Source organism: Protopterus annectens, chromosome 3.part0 (assembly GCF_019279795.1).
Source record: "Protopterus annectens isolate FY-2018-M chromosome 3.part0, PAN1.0, whole genome shotgun sequence".
Taxonomy (NCBI): domain Eukaryota; kingdom Metazoa; phylum Chordata; order Ceratodontiformes; family Protopteridae; genus Protopterus; species Protopterus annectens.
Genome location: NC_056731.1, coordinates 1,274,698,060 through 1,274,719,074, shown reverse-complemented (window position 1 = coordinate 1,274,719,074; position 21,015 = coordinate 1,274,698,060). Strand labels below are relative to the sequence as shown.

Sequence of the window (21,015 nt, the reverse complement as noted above, 5' to 3'; positions counted from 1 at the left end):
TTCGAAGTATGAGAACATGCACAGCTGCAGAAGTTAGAGATAACATAGACAAAGGACTGTTAGAGAAATGAACTGCAATCTATACTTGCTTTGTGCTCGAATTAGCCATAGTACCTTGAATGGTAACATTGCATATATCTAACCGGTGGTAGCCAAGGCCACGTTGTTTTTCTTAGGAAGTTTCTCACAAAAATTGATAGTACAAGCAGAATATTGTAAAAACAATCACTACGAAATGATGATGACAAAACTTGTGATTCACTACATCAGCTCGGTAGGCAATGTCTTATTAGAAAATGTATAAAAATGGCTGCATTTCCTGATTCTAGTTAGACAAACTCTGTATTAGCACGTTTTTGTCTCCTTGCTGCAAGATTAAAGTGCCTTAACCTGAACCTACCGTGTATTGATAATTTTTAAAGTATATTTTTCCTTTGACACTAAACCTCTGGTATTCGGGCCGGTCAAGGGCTACCCTGGCAGGGATAACACAAATGTGATGATTGGAACAGTGAATACACTTGTACATCTACATTTATGGTAAGTGTACACAACTGTACTTTCCACCCAGTCAAAGAGAACAGGCAACTCTAGAAGTACAAAAGTTGCTAGAAAAAAAGAGTCATCCAGACAGTTCCTGCAGACTAAATAGGATCCGGAACTTACTCAAGATTCTTTTTAGTTCCATAGAAAACAGAGGACTGGAGACCCATCCTGGATCTCAGCAAATTAAACAAGTCAGTAAGAAAGTCAAAGTTCCAGATGCTAACACTGCAATCGTTGCTCCCTTTTCTGGGACAAGGCCATTGGATGTGCTCTGTAGTCCTCCACGATGCTTACTACCACATAAAAATGGACAGGCGATCCAAGAGTCATTTGCACTTTCGGCTGGGTGCCAGTCACTTCCAGTTTCAAACGCTGCCCTTTGTTCTCACTACAGCCCCCAGAGTATTCACCAAGTGTATGGCAATAGTCACGGCTCACTTGAGACCCCTAGGATTTTAAGTGTTTCCATACCTAGAAGACTAGCTCCTAACCACTGCCACCGATCATCTACTAACAAAAGTGAGGGACACCACCTTACAGCTCTGCTCTCACTTAGGAATCACAATAAATTACAAAAAAAATCTGCCTTGCTGCCATCTCAGTGTATTGCTTTTATAGGAGCCGATCTAGATACAACAAAAATTATGGAAAAACTTCCCCCGAAAAAGTTTAAGTCCTACAACAACAGGTCATAATCCTACTTTCCAAGAAAAATGCACAAGCAGGAACAGTCCTGACAGTCTTGGGGACCATGGCAACAGCTATAAACTTGATTCCATTAGCACAGCACATCTACATATGAGAATTCTGCAGTGGCTACTGTTTACTCAGTGGTCCATGCAGGAACTACCTATGTCCCACCAAATTTTGATAACAGAATCTTGCAAAAAAGACCTTCGTTGGTGGCTTCACTCCATTCATGTGACATTAGGTCGACCCTTTGTTCTTCCACAGCCTTTAGCCACAGTGACCATGGATACTTCCCAGATAGGGTGAGGGGGCATTACCTGGGAAGGACAGTCCAAGGCACTTGGCAAGATCAAGAGGTCCATTCGCATATCAATGTCCTAGAGATGAGAGCGGTGCTTTTAGTGTTGCAAGTATTCAAAGACTCTCTTCCACTAGGATCTATTACAGTACAGACAGACAACATGTCGTTGTGTGGTACATAAATAAACAAGGAGGAATCAGGTCTTACCTCCTTTGTCGAGAGGCCCCGAAAGTATGGCAGTGGGTGACCTCCTTCCAATGCTTTCTGATAGCAACACACATCCCAGGTAAATCCAATGTGATAGCAGACAAACTCAGCAGATCAATTCTGATGACTCATGAGTGGTCCCTAAAACAAGAAGTAGCGGAAAAGATTTTCCGCAAATGGGGCCATTCTTGCTGCAACCTTTTTGCCATGTCCATGAATGCCAAATGCAGGAGCTATCTTGCCCTTATCCCCCCTCCAGGGGAGGTGCCAATGGATGCACTTGTTCACGATTGGCCCTCAGGTCTCCTCTATGCCTTTCCTTCCTTTCCGTTGATACACAAAGTTCTTCAGAAAGCCAGTTTCCTGGGAGGGAATTTGATTCTCGTCTCTCCATACTGGCCTCATCAGATCTGGTTCCCCTTCCTTTGGCCTCATTTCAAGAAGAGTTGTGGATTCTGGACCCAGTTCCAGACCTTCTGAATCATGCATCAGGGATGCTGCACCTTTCCCTCTGAACCCTCAAACTGACAGCTTGGCTGCTCCGATTACATACATAGCCAGGCTGCCTAACCTTTCTCCATCAGTGAAGCATATCCTGATCTCATCTCATAAGGCTTTAATGAGAACGTTATATATGAGCAATTGGAAAATATTTTCTTGTTGGGACTTGAATAATCCCATTGACCCCTTCTCTGCCCCAGTAGCTTCCATCTTGAATTCTTAGCAAAGCTATTTAATGAAGGTGCAGCTGCAGCTACTATTTGAGTTTGATTAGAAGCGCTATCTAATTTCCATCTAGGTGAATCAGGCCTGAATGTGATGTCCCACAGACTTTGCAAGGTGTTTCATAAAGGCACTATTTTCTTAAGACCACCCATTAAAGCCCCTCCAGCACCATGGAACCTGAATTATGTCTTATCCCATTTAATCCTTCCCCCTTATGAACCTTCATCATCTTGTGATCTCAAGTATTTGACTTGGAAGATGATTCTTTTGATAGCCATTAATTCTGCTAGAAGAGTTTCAGAGCTACAATTATTGTCTATAAAGCCCCTACATACTTTTCCACAGAAACAGAGTATCCCTATGAATAAACCTATCATTTCTACCCAAAGTATGTTCAGAATCTAACTTGAACCAATCCAAAGAACTAACAGTTTTTTTCCACAACTATGGCAAGAAGGCAGAATATTCGCTACACCAACTAGAGGTACATAGACAATTATGTTTCTACTTACATAGGACAAAGGACTTCAGAAAATCTGACCAATTATTTTATCATTTTTCAGACTCCAAGAAAGGTGCTCCTGTGTCTAAAGTCACACTTTCAGAATGGATATCAGATTGTATTACCTTTACTTACCAATCTCGAAACAAAGAACTCTGTCATGAAGTAAAAAATCATTCTACAAGAGCCATAGCAACCTCTTCTGCTTTTCGGGCAAGACTTCCAATTGATACCATTTGTGCTGCAGCAACATAGGCAAAGCCTCATACCTTTGTCACTCATTACAAAGTGAATTTGGTCTCCAGGAACAGGACCTCTTTTGGGTCCACTCTGAAGTATATTCTCCCTTGAGCCACCCAAGAAAGATGGTGCTAGGGACACTGTCCGAACCAGTTAAGAACAAAGGTGAGATAGGACAACATCACATAAAGAAGTTATGTACTCACCATAACGTTCCATGTGTGTTGTCCATTTCACCTTCATTCTTACATTACCCCCCCCTCCTTTCCCCAGCCTTTGGCTTCTGGAAGATCAAGCTTATACAATTGGTAATTAATGTTCTCTGATCTTCTTGATTGCTGCATAAGGTATTCCATAGTTTATTTAGTACCTTTTTTATATCAGCAAACAAGATTTCGTGAGCTTTCCTAGAGCATGATGGGATAGGATTTTCACCCACATGCTAGTAGAAGACTCGAGCTTTGTATAAGGCCGAGTCATAACTGAGAATTGGTTCCAAACCAAACTAGTTAAGAATGAAGACGAGATTGAGAACACACAAGGAATGTTATGGTGAGTATATAACTTCTTTTTTTCTGTGAGTTGTTAATGTAAATGGAAGGATCAACTCAATTCTGCTTCATATATATATATATATATATATATATATATATATATATATATATGTGTATATATATATATATATATATATATATATATATATATATATATAAAGAAAACCATGCCAGCACTCCATAAGTTAAATGCTACGCTGTTAAAAATAACGAGTATAGCAACAATATAGAGAACAACAGCAGCAACAACCATGCAATCCTTCTCAACAAAAACGATTCAAAAATAGAACGACACTTATAATGTCCACGTAAAAATCTGGTTTAATAAGTGCACTCAATAGGTAAGCGCTTTCACTTTATAGCATCATCAGACCTTATAACAAACTGAGCACAAAACAATTAAAAAGATAGAGCATCCAATCAATTTGCTTAGACTATGACATCACGTCCTGACTGATTCCACTACTTTGTTACAGAGCCTCTAGTGGATAAACACGGTAAAAGCCTTATATCAAACAAACATAATAGAAGCACATACCATACTAATATAATATAACAAATACTTTAAAATTAGTTTGCTTCCAAACTTAAATATTATAAATGCTCGAACATTAATCCATAGTTTATGCACGTTTAAAATCAAAAATCAATGACAAGCAAAAGAAGGATCATATTTACATCGAAGGCACGAACTATACATCTATTATGTTCTGCTTAGTATATAAACAATGCAAGAGCAGATCACTTCTAAACGAAATCTGCAACTCTTTAAAACAGTAAAAGGTGCATTACAGCCCATAGCTCAAATAAACACTGTACGCAACACACGGAATCTGGTACATCAAATTAGACATTCTAAAGATGTACCTATCTTTCCTAAATGTACATGTCCCTGCATCTATAACATAAAAATTAAAAACACTAGCCGCATAAACCCATCCTTAAATTACTGGTTCCTAGATCTAGTCTATAAACAATACATCTGAGTTATGCAATGCTTACCATTACCTCAGCCCATCATACTTACATAAAATAAACAAAGTAATAAAGCAGTCACATAAAAACACTGCCTAACAGGGCTTTGCCCTTGAGCTAAACCCTATTACCTAATTGTGAACTACACAATGTGCACAAAATCTAATGCATTCTATCTAGCATTTCAGAAAGCAATCAGTCTCTATTAAGATCTATATACACGTGCATCTATCAAATGGGAACAAACCACAATACAAAGAACACTTCTATATGGCAAATTTTCAGAGTAAAAATGTATAAAGGAGATGCCACTGAATAACGGCATTAGTGGACATTATTGTAAACCTAAGACCCCAAATGCACGTGAATAACAGATGGCATACTAAACGGACAAATCAAACACCAAACAAGTGATGATTATCATTTGTTCATCTAATACACCACACAATGCCCACGTGTACTCAGGGTCCCACCTTAACTCATTTACTCTGGAGCAGCTCAGAAAAAGCTGCCTGCTTAATTCAACCATAGGAACAACAGTGCAGCATGAGCTCATTTTCAGAAAATCCATTTGTAATACTATACAGAAACAAATGTTCATAACTCTTTAACTATAAGAGCTACACTAAAAATGTAAACAGGAAAGTTGTTCAGCAGACACTGACCTTTCCAACAGTGTAAATGTTGATAGCGCATATCAAAGTCATTATTAAATATTTGGCAAGGAATGCTGATATTGTGCATATTTTTTACCTTTTTGGAAAAGCAAAGCACAATATATTGGTCTATGTACCATGCAGACCCATACAATTTGAATTGCATTTGTTAGTATGAATGTCAGCTTTAAAATGATACCTTAACCATTACTGTGTGACGCTCCTTTCATGAGATATTCACAGAAATATGATTAATATATTATTTCTCATAATTGATAAATAAACAAAGCATAATATCTCATCACCTGTAACAGACAAAGCCTACATATCAGTGTAGAAGTTGTGCATCTGAATGTCAGCTTCAAAATTATGCATCATTTATGTGATTACCATGCTCCCTTGCAAAGATATGGGCATAATAATGAGAAATATTGTAAATGTATAATTTTCATATTTGTACAAGACTAAACAAACTGTGATATCTGTATGTGTGTACAGTTCACAGACACAGTTCTTTTACTATGTTGTAAGGAGTAACACTGTCTTCAAAATGATGTATACTTAATACATTCAGATGCTCTCTTGCAAAGTTATTTACCATAATATGAAAAAAAGACATAATTTCCACTACCTAAGTCCGAAACAAACTTTGATATCTGCACATGTGTCAAACATACAGGCACAATTCTTTTACCATGTTAGAACCAGCAATACCGTCTTCAAAATGAGATGTTACTTGGCACATTCAGATGCTCCCTTGCAAAGTTATTTACCAAAATATGAAAAAAATCATAATTTCCATAACCGTAAGTCCCAAACAAACTTTGCTATCTGCACATGTGTCAAACATACAGGCACAATTATTTTACCATGTTGGAACCAGCAATACTTTCTTCAAAATGAGATATTACTTGGCACATTCAGGTGCTCCATTGCAAAGTTATTTACCAAAATATGAAAAAAAAATCATAATTTCCATAACCTAAATCCCAAACAAACTTTGATATCTGCACATGTGTCAAACATACAGGCACAACCATGTTGGAACCAGCAATACTGTCTTCAAAATAAAATATTACTTGGCACATTCAGATGCTCCCTTGCAAAGTTATTTACCAAAATATGAAAAAAATCATAATTTCCATAACCGTAAGTCCTAAACAAACTTTGCCATCTGCACATGTGTCAAACATACAGGCACAATCATTTTACCATGTTGGAAGCAGCAATACTTTCTTCAAAATGAGATATTACTTGGCACATTCAGATGCACCAAAATATGAAAAAAAATCATAATTTCCATAACCTAAATCGCAAACAAACTTTGATATCTGCACTTGTGTCAAACATACAGGCACAATTCTTTTACCATGTTGGAACCAGCAATACTGTCTTCAAAATGAGGTATTACTTGGCACATTCAGATGTTCCCCTGCAAAGTTATTTACCAAAATATGAAAAAAAAATCATAATTTCTATAACCTAAGTCCGAAACAAACTTTGATATCTGCACGTGTCCAACATACAGGCAAAATTCTTTTACCATGTTGGAACCAGCAATACTGTCTTCAAAATGAGGTATTACTTGGCACATTTAGATGCTCCCTTGCAAAGTTATTTACCAACATATGAAAAAAAATCATAATTTCCATAACCTAAGTCTGAAACAAACTTTGATATCTGCACATGAGTACAACATTCTTTTACCATGTTAGAACTATCAGTACTGTTTCTTTTTCCTTCCCCATGTTACTGCTTCAAAGTTCCTAAAGATGACATGTTTGATCTTCGTAATACAAAATGGGTATGTTGCACTGAGCTGAAAAAGGGAACCTAAAGGCTCAAATCAAAAAACGTAGAGAAAGAGCGTTACAGTGCTACACAAGTTCATTGTAATGGGAGTTTCTGTGAAAGACTAATGTTTCAAAAATGGCCAGATCAGTCGTGAATGACATGCAGTTATAAAGGACTGTAACATTACGCAGTTATGCTATGGCTTACCTGGACACTAAAGTCAATGGCAAATAGGGGCAATGGCAGAATTAAGGTACAGGAAGAAATAATTGTGATTATTACAAAACTAATTATGGTACAGGTCCAACACCATACAGCATTTGTACGAGAGAAGCAAAGATGGCACCATCTTACCTTATTATCTGGTTGGGGGTGAAACAGTCTGTAGAAGATACTCACGCAGACAGATCTGTATATGTATGTATCTGTGTGTATATACAGGAAGGAAAAAAGCAGGGGTAGGCAGTTGATGAAGAATGAAAGGGGTTGCTTGCAATGATTCCAAGCAGAGAGAAACACAACCTGGCTGGTGCATTCATCAAACTGATAATGACTTCTGCTTATTTGAATAACACTGACAGCAGCTGAGACTTTCCCCAGAAAAGTGATAATGACTCACTGCTATATTGTAACTGCACATATTGCTAATGTGATAATGACCTTCATTTCATTACTGCAAAGGTATGCATGTTCAGACACAGGTGATAATTGCTGCACATAACCTGTTGAGTAGGCATCATATTACATTGTGCAGCTGTTATTTTTACACAGACTCATCATCAGTAAGGAGAAGACCTGAGTCATTCAGTGAAATAGTATAACACTTACATATTAATGAGCCCTTCCTCCCACCTAAATTCAACACACGACTGACAGGATAAATGCACAAAAAATATGGTAACTCCATGCCACTATTAAACCACCAAAATGAAGACATCTTTGCTAACAGTTTAAATTTTATGGGATAAACTCAAAACTCTCTGCGGGAATCCATACAGTGCAACTAATATTCACCTTTGTTATAATGCTTTGTGGAATTTGTGGAAAATGAGTATGAAGAGCAAGTGCAGAAGCTTGTAACTAATACACTTCCAGCAGAAGTAAAAGTAAAAGCCACTACATGAATCATTTTTAAAACAGATATTTTTAATTTTACCACAGCACCTGGTTCAAAAGGACAAAAACTCACTTTTCCCACAACAATGTACAAATCTCTTGGAAGGATATGATTCCTGATAGGAGGTCAGTCAATAAGAGTACCCCAGAGGAAGGTCTTACCAGCCTTCAGAAACCTCAGTGGCAGAACTTAGAACCTTGATGTAAATTAGGAATGCACAGAGAAACAGCTTATTCCAGAGCTAATGATCTGAGACAAGTAATGTAGCACTGCTAAGACAGAAGCTGTGAAGGGGTCCAAATATTTGGAAGCAACTCACAAAGAAAATGCACCCTTTCACTGTTGTACATGTTTCTAGTACTAGACCTCTGGGTAGAAGTAACTATTTGGACTACTTTGGCAGAGCACTAGAGTCCCTAGCCTCTAACTGGAGCAAATTAAAGTTATAAGAGGTAATTTAATGATAAAGCTGCACTGGCAGTTTCATATAACTAAGAATGGTATGATTTAGTCCAGCTCACAAAACATTCCCAGAGTTAGCCTCTCCCCATTATCAACAATACATGGCACATAAGGGCAACTCTGAATCTCTGAAAGCCCACATAAAATCAGACAAAAAGCAGGGACAAACATTAACCAACACCAGCACATATGAGAGAGCTTTGTCTGTAGAAACAACTGATGCTACAGGGATTATCTTCAAAATGAGGTATTACTTAGCACATGCTCCCTTGCAACCAAAAAGCATAATTTCCATAACTTAATCTTATGCTGTCTGAGTATGTACAAACACCAAAATTAAACATCTTCCCAGTGATCCCTCTCACAGGTTGCTCTGCCATACACAAGCACCATAATGCAACATTTCCATCAACAACCCCTTGAGCAGCCCTTCCAAGTATGCACAACAGCCAACATATGATAATTGGACGTCTAACTTAGTACAGTTAAACTGTATTTTCTGTATTATTTTAAAGACTGTAACATTTTTGTAATACTTTGGAGCTTTCTCCCAGGCCTCTGCTGAAAATGGGCTCCAACCCAGTCAGACTTTTCCCAGTAATCAAAGGTCAGTAAATAAGCAAGCATGCAAACAGTGTGCTTGTGCGCTGACAACTTGAAGGGAAAACTGTAACACCTGTCACTTACTATAGCATGCAGTGAAACAAGCACGCTAAATTCAAAAATACTTTCTCATTCATCCTGGCTTATATTTTTTAATGCATTTTTTAATGCATTACGTTACAGAGACTGTTTTTCTAAAGTGCTCCACAGTAGAGTGCAGTTTCCAAACACGTGTTTATATGCAAAAAAAAATTATCTGCAACTTCACCTGGTTTAGCAAGATCTAACACTAACTGTGAAGAGAAGTACAAACAATATACATTCAATGGACTACGGGATTCTTACATTCTGCATCAGTTCACCAATGAAAAAATCATTTCTCCTTGTGAAGAAGATTCTCCAGCTAGGCACTATAGCATGTTTTTAGACACTCAAATAATAGAATTCTGTAACACATTTATCTACCAGACCTTCTCTCATCTGCATAGCTTCAGTTCTCTCTGAAGAAATGACTGAACTACTACAACAAATATTGAAATACAAAACAAAACCTGATAACCATGCAAAATAAATAAAGATGCCATCAACAAGTAACCAGGTAATTTAGGCCACCAAGCTTATAAAGAGGAAATCAAATTTTGTGTCTTTTGGGTTTTCCCGGTTAGGGGTCGCCACAGCGGAACTCTGGTCCGCTAATGATTGGTAGTTGATTTTTATGTGCCGAGTTACCAGCCCTGACACACAACCTTCAACGAAGGTACATAAAGAGGAAATCAAATAATAATACTAAATAAATAATCCTACGGAGGACGTTTCTGTTACGAGGAGGAAACACAAAAATAACCCGCTTCAAATGGTTTTGCCCATGTCTTTTCCCCCCTGTACTAAATTAACCCATCAGAATGAAATTGAAGCAAAGTTTTGGCTAAAATATGCTACCATGTTGTTTTTATAATATTATACACAGTAAGACCCACAGTTTAGACTATGTAGCCCACTCTTCACACACTACACCAGTTATCAATGTAATAGTTGTGAACTAGACCATTTTACTTTAAAAGCGTATGTGCATGACATAATGCAATCAATTCCGACAGACAGTGTGTTAATTTTTTATCGAAAGAGCAGTTTAAGCATAGAATTCCAACAGACAAGTACAGTACCTCACCACTTAGGGAACGGCAGGAAAAGGTAGTTGTTGCGCTGAGCTGACCGGGAACTCTACACTGCAGTGGCTGATTGGAAACTCCTGTTAGTGCCGATATGGCAGTCCATGAAATCGTTGACTGGTGAAAATGTAGAGGATCCAATAGCAGGTAAAATCTCCAGTTCTTTGCTGAAAGAAAGGAAATACCTGCTACTGGACCCTCTTTTTATTAGGGGAGAACAAAAGAACTTTAGGTTGGGGTTGGAGGTGTTATGCAAGTGGTGGCTTGGAATGCAAGAATCAGATTGGCCGCCACAACTTGCTTACCAAGAAATTTTAAAACGCATTTTTTAGAAAGAACTTCAATGGGAACTTAATGTTAAAACACACTGAATCATAACTAGATAAGATAAATTACATATTCAGTTATGATTTCAGAGTGTTTTACATTAAGGTGAGCTACAAACCTACTGCACACTTTCTCTCGCTTGTGGAAGGCACTCGGGGGTAAATGCTTTAAATTTATATCTTCTCATGGCGCACTCGGGCTTAAGCACACAGGTGCCATGAGAAGGTACTCGGGGTTAATGAGTTAACTCTTCCATCATTACCTAACTCGCATACTCTTCGTTTTAAGAAATGGCCTGATCGAAGCCCTCTCATTCAGTCCTTTTCCTGAATCGGCTCTAAGACGTATGATCCATTTAACTTCTTTTTCTTCAGTAACATTACTAACATTACCTCCCCTTAAATTAGTTGAAATAATCTCTACAACCATAAATTCAAAGGTATGTTGATGCCCAGTTAGCATCACATGCTTTGCCAATGCATTAGTTACTAAACCTGTTCTAATATTATAAAGGTGCTCCCTGATTCTATTTCTGAAACATCTATCTGTCTTTCCTACATAAAAGGATTGACAGGCTACACATACCACAAGATATACCATGTGCTGGGTGTTTCAGAAATAGAATCAGGAAAAGGACTGAATGAGAGGGCTTCGATCAGGTCATTTCTTAAAACGAAGAGTATGTGAGTTAGGTAAGGATGGAAGAGTTATGGTGGGACCCTGAGTACACGTGGGCATTGTGTGGTGTATTAGATGAACAAATGATAATCATCACTTGTTTGGTGTTTGATTTGTCCGTTTAGTATACCATCTGTTATTCACGTGCATTTGGGGTCTTAGGTTTACAATAATGTCCACTAATGTCGTTATTCAGTGGCATCGCCTTTATACATTTTTACTCTGAAAATTTGCCATATAGAAGTGTTCTTTGTATTGTGGTTTGTTCCCATTTGATAGATGCACGTGTATATAGATCTTAAGAGAGATTGATTGCTTTCTGAAATGCTAGATAGAATGCATTAGATTTTGTGCACATTGTGTAGTTCACAATTAGGTAATAGGGTTTAGCTCAAGGGCAAAGCCCTGTTAGGCAGTGTTTTTATGTGACTGCTTTATTACTTTGTTTATTTTATGTGAGTATGATGGGCTGAGGTAATGGTAAGCATTGCATAATTCAGATGTATTGTTTATAGACTAGTTCTAGGAACCAGTAATTTAAGGATGCGTTTATGCGTCTAGTGTTTTTAATTTTAAATTTTAATTTTTATGTTATAGATGCAGGGACATATAAATTTAGGAAAGATAGGTACATCTTTAGAATGTCTAATTTGATGTACCAGATTCCGTGTGTTGCATACAGTGTTTATTTGAGCTGTGGGCTGTAATGCACCTTCTACTGTTTTAAAGAGTTGCAGATTTCGTTTAGAAGTGATCTGCTCTTGCATTGTTTATATACTAAGCAGAACATAATAGATGTATAGTTCGTGCCTTCGATGTAAATATGATCCTTCTTTTGCTTGTCATTGATTTTTGATTTTAAACATGCATAAACTATGGATTAATGTTCGAGCATTTATAATATTTAAGTTTGGAAGCAAACTAATTTTAAAGTATTTGTTATATTATATTAGTATGGTATAGGCTCTGTAACAAAGTAGTGGGATCAGTCAGGATGTGATGTCATAGTCTAAGCAAATTGATTGGATGCTCTATCTTTTTAAATGTTCTGTGCTCAGTTTGTTATAAGGTCTGATGAAGCTATTAAGTGAAAACGCTTACCTACTGAGTGCACTTATTAAACCAGATTTTTATGTGGACATTATAAGTGTCGTTCTATTTTTGAATCATTTTTGTTGACAAGGATTGCATGGTTGCTGCTGCTGTTGTTCTCTATATTGTTGCTATAAATATATATATATATATATATATATATATATGTATATACTTTGAGCAATAGTGCAGTCTCGCATCTTCAGTCAGGAATGCAGGCTAAGTGATTACAGTACCAGTTCTGATGTACAGGTGGAGCTGCGGACACTTATGTTTTTCATTGGGAGCAGTGCCTCATATTTGGGCCAACACAGACTATGGTATGGATAGATAATGAGATTTACTAAAATAGATGCTTTTGAATCCCATTATCTAGGCATAATGTAATATTCCCACCATATTTAGACATTTCTGGAGTAGCATCTGGATTTTTCTAGTTTGAATCTGCCTCACAGTATGATTTCATAATGGCGGCAGGCAAAAACCTAGCTTGAGTGTAGCATAATAGGATAGTAGAGGTTTACTACATTGCTACTGCAAGTCTTTTGGAAACCTGGGAATTATGTAAGACCAGTGCCATAAAAATTATAGCATATGTTAAAAAAGTATGTTTGTTTTATAGTTATCATCTGTTCTTCTTTTGGCTTTTCCTGGTTAGTGGTTGCCACAGTGGATCACCTGTCTGCTCATGATTGGCAATGGAGTTTTACAGTGTTGAGTTGCCAGCCCAGCACCTAACCTTCCACAGAAGGCACACACTCACACCTAGGGCCAATTTAGAGTGTCCAATCAACCTACAACATGTCTTTGGGAGGAAACCCACGTGACCACAGGGAGGACATGCAGACTCTGCACAGAGGGCACCCCAGCCGAGGATCGAACTGGAGAACCTCTTCTTGTGAGGCAGCAGTGCTAACCGCTGCACCACCGTGGCCGCCCTTTATAGTTATCATCTGTTAATGATTCATATTTCAACAGTGTGGGGTGCTGTAGCTATAGCTAATACTGAAGCATTTTTATTTGTATTTAAAAGTTTCTGATTTTGAATGAAACATAGAGCTGATGTTAAAGAGTTTTCCTTGTTGGGTCTATAGAAAATAGACTGTGTCCAGCTGGATTACAACTTTTAACAAATACAAATAAACTAGTTATAAGATTTTTTACTATTTGCATGGGTTTTCCACTTGTAGTAAAAATGGCCTTTGCCTTGTCAAGCGGATAATCACAATTAAAAAATGCTAACAGTAACTATATCAGATTTCTCACTGTTTGGACAGTTCTCTGTATTACCGCAGTAGAATGAAGACAGTGGTTATTGGATATTATATTTACAAATTTTTTTCTTGCAGACAATTTTCTGAATTTCTGACTTTTGTACTGTGGAAGCACTGTTACGTACACAATATCAAGTATCACCTGTAGTGATTATGGTACTGACTGAGACCCTTGCAGCTGAGCTGCATGAGCCCCAGATGCTCAAAATCCTGGAACTCGTAGGCAGGGGCTCAATCAGCTGTTTTCCTGTCTGCTGAGCAGTGGCTCAGACTTGAACATGAGTTCAGGGATGCAGCAGCTACAGACAATGAAACTCTCCTCACAGAACTGTTAAGTGGGGAAGGGAAATGGAAAAGGGGGCTGGTTTAGGTTTAGGAGGGGGATTTTAGATTTAGGCAGCACCAGGAGTTAGCTGTAGGTTGGGGATAGGGAGAGGAGGAGGATTTTTACATTTAATGAGTCATTGGGGTTATATCAGAGTTAGAGTTAGGGAGGAGAGGAGAGATTTAAGGTTAAGGAAGCGATCAGGAGTTGGCACAGAGTTACGGTTAGGGAAAGGAAGGGGATTTTAGATTTGGGAAGTTGTTTTTCGGACTTAGGTTCTTGGAGGAATACGTAGCTTAGGGGTAATTCACAGGAATTGGGCTGGTGGGAGTTAGAGCATTTGTCAGTTACAGTAAGTGGCAATGATGGAGAGAGTTGCAAGCAAATGTGTCTCGAGCACATGTAGTAAACCCATACTGAGCTCATTTACACTTGCTGTCTTTGTCAATTTGGCTAGTGTAAGAAACTACATACATAGAATAATACTTTACATAGATAAGGCACATGACTTCTTTGAAGTAGAACAAATCAAAGCCCACTCAGCTCCAAAGACAATATTATATTGGCTGTGCTATTATTTCTTTTTTTTATTTTGGTTTTGGCACACATTGCAGGTATGAAATTTACCCTCCAAACTGCTTGTTCTATATGACTTGGTATTCCTGTATGATATACTGCTTACCTTAACTGCTCTTTCATTTCACATTAGTGTTCCCATAGGTGATTCAAATATGTTCCCTAGCATAGCTTTTTTGAGTAAATTTGGAGCTATTATATTGTCAGCTTTGAGTATTAAACCTGAACAAAGCTTATGTGTTGCTTGAATGAAAATTAAGACCTAATTCATCTCTATGACTTTAGCTCATGCCAAACTTTTATCATAATGCTGTCAGAAATATATCTGTTAAGTCAGTGTCATTACGTCTAATACATTTACATTAATCCATTGTCTGTAACTGTGGAATTGTTTAAAGTGTGTGTATATATATATATATATATATATATATATATATATATATATATATATATATATATATATATATATATATATATATATATATATATATATATATATATATATATATATATATATATATATATATATATATATATATATATATACATGTATATATATATATATATATATATATATATATATATATATATATATATATATATATATATATATATATACATACACACACACGGGTTCACTTTATAACATCGAAATACTGAAATGTCGAATTTCAGTATCTCGAAGCTATAAAGTCGAATGTTAAAAATAGCGAACGTTCATAATTGCGAATTTGACGTATGTCGAAAATATGTAGAATTTGCGGTTATGAAGTTGCGCTATGTAATGTCCGGGTTTGTGTTTTGTTGGTGCGAGGTGCCATGTTTGGATGTAGGTGTTATGTCAGGTAAGTGAATGTTTTGTAAGGGTTTTGAGTGGGAGTTAGAGTGTGTGTGAGGGATTGGAGAATGTGCGTGTGTGAGTGATCTTTTGTGTTGTGTTTGTGCGATCTCGGAGTTAGTATATATAAGTAGGGGGGTGGGGGGCACAGCCCCACACATGTGGGGTGCAGGGGGGCTTGCACCCCTGCTTATGTGTGTGTGAGTTGTGTATGTGTGTTGTTTTTTTGTTTATGTTGTGATGTGGGTGTTGTGTTGTATGTTTAGTGTTGTGTGTGCGGTGTTTTCGGTTATGTGGTTTCACGGTTTTTGTTTGTCGGTGTTTTGTGGATTTGGTTTTATAGTCTCGAGATACTGAAATTCGACATTTCAGCATTTCGAGGTTATAAAGTGAATCCACACACACACACACACACACACACACACACACACACACACACACACACCTATATATTTTTTAACATTTTTCTTGCCTAGAAGACTATATTCAGCATATCTAGGACATGTAGTTCCTTGCATGGTTCTATATTTCATTTCCAAATTATAAATGTGTAAATAAGGTATCATCATTTGCAGTCTCAGAAGTGCCTTGTGCAAATACTTTCTCAATATATTTTGCAAAGGTACGGTTGCTCTCCTGGTTGGTGTATTGACAGTGTGGTTCAGGGATTGTGTATTTACAAAATCCAGGAATTTATGTGTCTGTATGTGTGGTGTTGGTATAGGATTTCTAGTTAAAAGTGGGGCAGTTAAAGTCACCCATGAATATGCTTTTAGGTTGGAGGGTGAGTGTTTCCAATAATTTTAAATACATGGTATGGGTTCCCTGGGTCATAGAGGGGGCTATAGCATGCAAGGAAGTAGTATTGGATTTTGCATGTGGTGATTTGAACATGGAGAAGCTCAAGTGCATTGTCCTGTTTCACCAGCTTGAGGTATGTTTATTTTTGATGTTAATCATGAAACATTCACCTTGAGTTCCTGTCTGTGTAGTAGCTGGTCTAAATGTGTGGAAGGTATTATAACTTTGCACTGTCAGTGTGCGCTCTGTGGCTTTAAATCATGACTCAGTGACTGCAGAGACATCAGCATTCTCTAGGGTGAAGAGAGGTTCTAGGGAGTGGAGTTTGTTGTTTAAGCTCCTAGCACTGAGCAGTAGTACCTTTAGATTTTCTTGGTTTTGATTTGCCTTGTCAGAAGTTATTTCAGTTTGGCAGTGCCTAAAAAAGGCACTATGGGGGAAGACAATGTTTTAGTTAATATTCAAAAGCCTACAAGGCAGAGATGCAGACCATCCCTGGTCAAGCAGCATGATCAGTTCACCATTTTCTTCCATGCTGACAAATACTGCACCCCTTAGAATGAGACCAGAAACTAAGCCAATTATTAAAGTCACCCGTCTTTTGTTCATATCGTAGCATCATCCTTGGAGAAGGTAAAATGCTGCTCAGTGCTAGGCTCATACCAGCTTGAGATGCATATTCTGAGACTCCAAGATGTCTCTCTTCATATAGTCTAGGGAGGTATGTCTCAGGTCATTTACACCAACAATGGACTATGGCTGTCATACTTTTACTTGTGATTCTAAGACCTGAGTCCATGCGCAATGTGGCAGATCATAGCCCTTGATAAGTAACTGACTAACTCTCTTCTTACTCAGCCTGGTGAGAGGGACATCAGTGTGTCTCACAATGGGGTCTCCAATGACCAGAATGTTGTATTGTGTGGTGATTTGCCTTATGGGCGTAGATGTAGAGGCTCAATGAGATGTGGCTTTATGTGTTGACATAGGCGTTGTTTTGAACAGGTGCATTCAGGGCTGCTGAGGGTGTTTGTTATGTGTACTTTATCTAAGAGGTCTTTGGGATTTAGGAAGGTTACATTTATTTAAGAGCCTCAGCATATGTGGGTCTATGTGTCTGCTTTGAAGTGTGTGTGATGGGTGCAGTATGTGTACTACTGACAACCTTATTAACATTAGGAGTACCTTTATGTGAGCTCTTTGCCTCCACTGACATTGTATAAATACATCTGTCACATACCGTATTGGTTTGTCTGGGAATTAACTAGTCATCAATAAACATGAGGCAATTTCTACATTGCCTCAGGATGCCCATATCCACCAAGTAGGTAATGGAGATACTGGGAAAGATGATATCCATGGCAATAAATATTTTTTTATTGAATAGACAGTTGGAGTGAGAATATAAAGTAATGTCAGGAGTACCCAGTTTGCAACTCTGGGGCAGTTATTTTCACTGCAAACTAATTGTTCTGTATGCAACCAGGTTTTGGTAAAATTTCAGTTGCGCTTTTACAGGGAAAATGTCACTGGAGGTGTCTGTATCTATAGAGAGCACTGCAAACACCTGAGGGGCAACTAATAAGTAGGGTCTGATGAGTTATGGATGAAGTATTTAAGCAGATATTTTGAAGTTAGAAGGAAATCAAGCAGTACTTACTGAAAAGAAAGAATTTGCTTGTCAGAAATGATGAAAGGAGGGGAATTACATGAATGGCTACTGCCTGGCTAATACTAGTGCTGGTCTCACCACAGCTTCACTCTGCTTGGATACAATGTTTGGTGATCCACAATCTTGTTTCAGATGATGAAAGGGTCTGTAGTCTTATCCCAATATATTTTTTACATGGTTTCTCAGTGTTGGGTTACTATTTTGAGTGAGTGTGGGCCAAAACTTCAGCAGTCTTATCCCCTTTTGAATTATGTCTTGGTTAGTGGGAGAATCCATTGGAACAGCAACTTAAAAGGTTTGGGACTGGGGGTATGGAAAAGTAATTTGTCACCAGGAGATGGTCTAAACCCCATTATATGGACAAGGTTACCGTGCATATGCTGATTTGGAACCATAGACTAATCAAGTGTGATAAATGTCCATTGTGGTATCCAAATTGGATTAAGGCTGGCATTGTGTACGTAGGGGATGTTTGGGGCATCACTGCCAGAACCTTTCTCTCTTTCTCAACCATCAGATACTTTTTACAGGTTGGATAACCTCAAATGGTGTCTATACCTTCAGCAGAAAGCAGACATCACTGCAGAGGATGTTGTTAAACTAGGAAGGGAGTGGTATGCAACCACACTGTCTTTTTCCTCACAAGGGCCCAGTAATTCCTGTAGCAGATGCTTCTGTGTGAGTAACTGGTATGCTTGTCATGGAGGAGATCAGAAATAAGTGGCACAGAATGAGTGGTATTGAGATCTTTAAAAATAACTGGAGGTAGTAATTAGGTATCATTAATGACACAGACCTCCCAGACCTATCAGCATTCATTTTTACCAAAATGTTTTATTGTTGGAAACACACCTCATTATCCATTAATAGGAGGCAGCAGGACATGAACTGAGTATGCTGGTGCTGCAGAAGCAAAGGCGTTCACTACTTTCATTTACTGTAGTCATGCCCCTCAGTTCAGCTGATAGCGTCATGAATAGTAAATGCTATTGTATCCATGACACTATTACCCTTCCAGATAATAAGGACATTTGCTTTTGGGTTTCAGGTTGTCATTTGGGCTCTAACCTTATACAAACTAATCTATGGTTTTGGATAAGAAATGTTGTCAATACCTTATTAGCCATGATATTTCATCATTGGAAGTACATTCCAAACAGCTGACAACATGCAGTTAGCAAACTGAATTATAATCTTAAGAAGTGGTCCAACTCTCAACTTGATATGTTATTATGAAATCAGAAGTGGTCTAGATTGCTATTTTTATTGGATGACAACGTCAAGCTTTAAATAGCATAATATTATCCTCATCTGCTGTACGATGTGCATGGAAAGTTATATAAACAAATTTGTTTGTCACAGGATATAATACTATGGATCTGATATGTTGGTTCAATAAAGTTGTGTTTTACACAAGCAAAAAATAAATAACAAATAAAGATTGTAAGAAAAAGACAACCTCCCCCACTTGTGTCTCAACGTCTAAGTTCAAGAATTAGGGGGAAAGCCAAAAATAATGAGGAAAAAGTCTAGAATCAGGAATACTAGTTAAATATTGAACTATTTCCCTAGAAAGAAAAAAGTGAAGTTGCATTACCTTGTATTTTCTAAGAATACGAAGGCTGGAACTGTAATGTGTAATATTAGGTAGATAGTCATTTTCAGTGATATGCCAGAATATTATAAATTTTATGAGGGGCATAAAAGTTCAGCCAAAATGAAGGTTGATGTATAAAATCAGAGGCAGCTGAGCAACTATAACGTCCCCTACAGACACATGTGCACGTGTGCGCACATGCCATGAGCTGTAATTGTTTTAACAAAAAAGAAAAGCTAAAACAGAAATAGTGCATATAAGGATGACCATTTAGTTTGCCTTGATCTGAGAAAAGATTTTTAAAGTTTTTTTTTAGCAGGATTGCCACCTTTTTATATACCCAAAGAAGGAAAGAGTGTGTGTGGCCAAAAGTTCACCATACGGCTGCCAGTGCTATAGCATAGAGGGGTGGAGTCCCAACTACAGCCTAGGTGACCTGGGTTTGATTTGTGGCTTGTATGTCTGAGGGACAGGAGAATGATGAGAGTGTCTATCCTGTGGGGGAGGAACACATTCAGATGGTCCTTAAGATTGATCCCTCGTGGAATCTGGGAACTCATAGGAGGAATTGTTTTAAGTAGAAGTAGGTGTGGGACATTAACTGAGTCAGCAAAGAGTCAAAATGATATGTCAGTATATCCCCATTGCACATCTGCCCATTGAATGTATCCAGGAGTGTGCAGGGGAAAAGGAACTTTGGGATTAAAGTGAATCTGTCCCTTAGCAGCAATATGATGCTGCATGGGGAACATCAGTCTCCCCACTGGCCCTAAGAATGGGTAGGAGTAAGTCTGGAGGAAGGAAACAAAGTGCCCATAGGTTCATAGATTAGTACTAGGCTAACTGCGAGCCATTTTAAGCCTAGCCAATTATCCCTTGTGAGACACAAACCCTGCACCTTGTGTTTGTAAGGCAAACACCTTAACCATTAGGCCACCCTCCCAACCATCAGTCTCCCCATCAGCCAAGAGCATGGGTTGGAGTAAGTTTGGAGGAAGGAACCAAAGTTCTCATCTGGAACATCAGTCTCCCCATCAGCCCTGAGCATGGGTTGGAGTAAGTCTGTAGGAAGGAACCAAAGTGCCCATCTGGAACATCAGTCTCTCCATCAGCCCTGGGCATGGGTTGGAGTAAGTCTGGAGGAAATAACCAAAGTGCCCATTGGGAACATCGGTCTCCCCATCAGCCCTGAGCGTGGATTGGAGTAAGTCTGGAGGAAGGAACCAAAGTGCCCATAGGTTCATAGATTAGTACTAGGCTAACTGCAAGCCATTTTAAGCCTAGCCAATTATC

The 21,015-nt window shown here is 38.1% G+C and overlaps 1 protein-coding gene across 4 annotated transcripts in view; it reads left to right on the top strand.

Annotated features, from left to right (window-relative positions):
• Positions 1-21,015, top strand: part of LOC122796727 (exocyst complex component 3-like protein 4) — a 2,022,901-nt gene that overhangs the window by 1,157,395 nt on the left and 844,491 nt on the right. The gene's annotated exons all lie outside the window — the stretch shown is intronic.